This window comes from Pinus tabuliformis, chromosome 6, assembly GCF_031772625.1.
Source record: "Pinus tabuliformis cultivar Carrire ecotype Pingquan chromosome 6, CPIR1, whole genome shotgun sequence".
Classification (NCBI taxonomy): Eukaryota; Viridiplantae; Streptophyta; class Pinopsida; order Pinales; family Pinaceae; genus Pinus; species Pinus tabuliformis.
The window spans coordinates 796879066-796883173 of NC_142292.1; positions in this window are offsets into that span (position 1 = coordinate 796879066).

Below are 4108 nucleotides of genomic sequence, written 5' to 3' on the forward strand. Positions count from 1 at the left end.
AATAGTCCTTCCATTTCTTCACACTTTGTACCAAATAATAAAACTCTTTATCATAAGTTGGATAATTAATTATTGAATTGGCAAAGGTTTCATAATGATAAAAAATAGGCTTACCATGTTGCATCAAAACCACTCCTATGGCATATTCACTTGCATCAGTTTGAATCTCAAATGGCTTCTTAAGGTCTGGAAGTGCAAGAACTTCAATGTAGCCAAGGCTTTCTATTGCGTGCCTCCCCACTGAAAGATTGGTTTCACACTTGTCAATGCATGTAATGGTGTTGCAATGAGTGAGAAGTTAGCTATAAATTTTCTCCAATATTGGATTGCTCCCAAAAAGCTCCTAACTTCTGTTACATTGTTGGGTTTAGGCCAATTCACAATGACTTCAACATTTAAGGGATTAATTTTCAATTCAGCCCCTCCTACAATATGACCCAAATAAACCAAATATGTTTTCCCAAATTCACACTTAGACATCTTCAAATACAATTTCTCTTTCTTTAAGACATCTAAAACTTGTTTCACATGCTTGACATGCTCTTCTCGAGTCTTACTAAAAATTAGAATATCATCTAAGTAGACTATGACAAAATCATCTGGGAATGGTCTCAACACGTCATTCATAACTCTCATGAATGTTGCAGGTGCATTCCAAAGCCTAAACAACATAACTAACCATTCAAACATACCTTGTTTTGCCTTGAAACTATTTTTCCAAATATCATCTTCAGAAATCCTTATCTGATGATAACCGCTTCTCAAATATAGCCTAGTGAAATAGACAACATCCTTTAACTAATCTAGAAAATCATCAATACGAGAAAAAGGATAATGATTCTTTATCTTTATTTTTTTCAAAGCTATAAAATCCACACACATGCACCATGTACTATCCTTCTTTGGAACCAAGATGATAGGAAACCCACAAGGAGATGTGTTAGGCCTAAAGACCTCCTTTTCAAGTAGCTCTTGAATTTGCTTCTTGATTTATTCATTCTCCAAAATTAACATTGTGTACATGCTAATGTTTGGAAGAGGTGCATCTTACTACAAATGAATATCATGTTGGATTCTTCTTTTATGAGGCAACCCTTTAGGTTCCTACAACATCTTGTCATAAGTATTAACAACTTCAACCAATTCATGCTTGAGTTTTGAACTACATCCTTGAAAAGCTTCAGATTCAACTGTAACTTTAGGTTTGATCATCGACAACACAAAATTCTTACTAGCAGTAACAAGCCTTTTCATATGACCAACACTTAAAAGAGATAATTTCATTTTCTTGTGATGTGCTCTAACATTATACTCAACTTCATCTTTAAAAAGATGATATTTGTTCTCATGACCATAGAATATGGCTTTTCAGCCATACAAGTATGGACTCCCTAAAACAATCTCAGATATGTCAAGTGGTACAAGATCAAGCTCTACCTCATCTATAAATTTTGCAATGATGGGGAATTTTAGGCTACACTTTCTTGTCACTTCCAATTTGGCATCATCACATACCCAACCCAAATGGTAAGGTTTAGTATGAGGTGTAGTATCTAAATTAGATTCTTGACAATAGCTTCAGAATTCAAATTGACTTGGGATCCACTATCAAACAAGGTATCAAAATTTTGATGTTTTTTAATGACCCTAATATGAAAAATATCACTTTTTTCTTTATTATTTTGAGAGCTGATAGGTTTACTAGAAGAACTTGTACTTGCAATAGAAGCTTTACCTTTTAATCCCATGGTTGTACTTTTGGTTTCATCACCTGAATCAGACCCTAGATGTCGGTGAGTTGTTGCAACAATATTTTTCTTCCCCTTGTTATTGAAATTCTTTGGTCTCATTTATAGATGTCGTTTCCAACAATGGTCTTCATCATGGCCTTCTTTAGAGCAATTTTTACATGTAAGTTTCTCTCCCTCTTTCTTGACTATAGAATTCTTTTTTCCTTTGCCTTTAAACTTGCCCTTTCCTTTGTCTCTAGATTTGAATGGATTCTTGCTAGTCTCTTAAGGGACGTTCTTTCCTCTTGCTTCTAAATAAATTTCCTGAACACATACTTCATCTACATTGGTGGGATTAAACATAAGAATTGTGTGTCTCAATAACTATGTAATGCACCTATGTATTGAAGGAGAGTGTCTTGTGAAGATAAATCAACACCCAAGATTAGATTTATTCTTATAAATTCTTGTGTGTAACTTTGCATGTCTAAAATTTTTCCAATCCATAATTTATTTTTTCATATAAGCTAATGGATAAAATGGCCTTCTTAATGTAGCTATAAAATCATTACAAGAAAAGATAATTTTATCACTTTTCTTCAAATCTTCTTGAGTTCTGGCCCATTAGAGAACTTTTGAGGTCTAAAGTGGGCCTCCTAAGAAAAATGTACAACCAAAATAAACTTTATAAGAACCAATAGGATTCAAGATGATGATGTCAACCATGGGGGATGATTCACCATTTTTGGGGTAAAAAAGTAAAAAGATTGAAAACTAATAAAATAATAAAACAATTTTTTTGACTTATCTCCCTAAGGTTTTACTGAAATTTCAAGTAGGAGTACTCGTTGGATACAAAATTTAATTCCTCATCCATGGAGTACCCACATTGCATACTTTTGATGGACCCTGCTACATGAAAAATGAGAAATACATGAAAAACATTTTTTCATGTATTTCTCATTTTTCATGTAGCAAGGTCCATCAAAAGTATGCAATATGTGTACTCCTTGGATGAGGAATCAAATTATGCATCCAACAAGTGTTCCCACTCGAAATTGAAGTAAACCCATAACGAGATAAGTTGAAAATATGAGTTGAAAAAGGTAGTTTTTTTCATTTTTTTCCTCTAAAATTTGATGATGTAATCTAATCTTATTTTATTATTTCCACTATTATTTTATAATTTCCTTAGGAGGCCCATTATAGACCTCAAAATTACCCTAATTTCCCACCATATGAGAGTTGCACTTTCCAAATGAAGAGAAGCAAGTTGGATCTTAGTCACATCATCCTTAATCCTTTGAATCGTGCAATAGACTTCAATTTGACGTACCCAATTATCCGACTTTTCAGCATTTTCTTCTCCATTGTACATAGACAATTCAAACTTGACATCTTGCTTAAGAAAAGGAGACTTAAGATGTCCTTTTGGAGATCTAGGAGGAGTATGTATAGGTGTTGAAGGAGGTGAAGAAGGAGGTGAAGATGGAGGGGAAGGAGGAGGTGGTGGTGGAGGCCTACTCCCATCACCACCATTACCTTTTTGTTGATTTGAACTCTCTCCTTGTAGCCTTGTTTTCCTCTCTTCATACAAAAATTTGACCATTTCAAACATGTCATAGAAATTCTTTCTAAAATATCTCTCATACTCAAACATCATCTCATGTCCTTCTTCATGTGCCATGATTAGTGGGGTTTGAGGAGTTTGTGACCTCCTTGAGCCAATTTGGGAGTTTGTCTCTTCAAGCACTCCTTCTCCTCTTTTCATATTTAACCTTGTAAGTATCAAGAAAACACTTGCAAACACAGTCAAACCTTCAAAACAACTAGGCTATGATACTAAAATAATCTAAAATTAAAAAAAATGAAGGTTTCTTAAAAAAATTGTAAGCAAGTTTATCTCTTGTGGGCAATGGATCAAGTTGCAAAAATGCATAAACTTAGTGTTTTTAGGTTAAGTTTTGTAGAAACAAATCAAAGAAAAATAGGCCATGAACAACATCACAAAAACAACAATTTGATGATGGAGTTCACCCTTCCTGGGCTACGTCTCCGAGTCTAGCTTCTAATGTTAGGCCTTTAAATTATACTTAGTTTAAATAGCTCAAATCACAAAAATAATGTTTCCATTGTCTAGAGAACACCCATAAACACATGTGTAGGCTCTTCTTAGGTTCAAAAACACTGAAAAATGACCAAGTTAGGCCTCAATCTCCATTTCTCTACTATATGTCCTACAAATTGACAACAAAATTGTCTAACCAAGCAATGCTTCCTGCCTTTGGCAGTTCAGTGAAGCGACAAATTCGCATGTTTTCAAAGTGAAACATACCGCAAAATGTGCAAAATGTCGAATGGTTTGTTGGGCACCATAG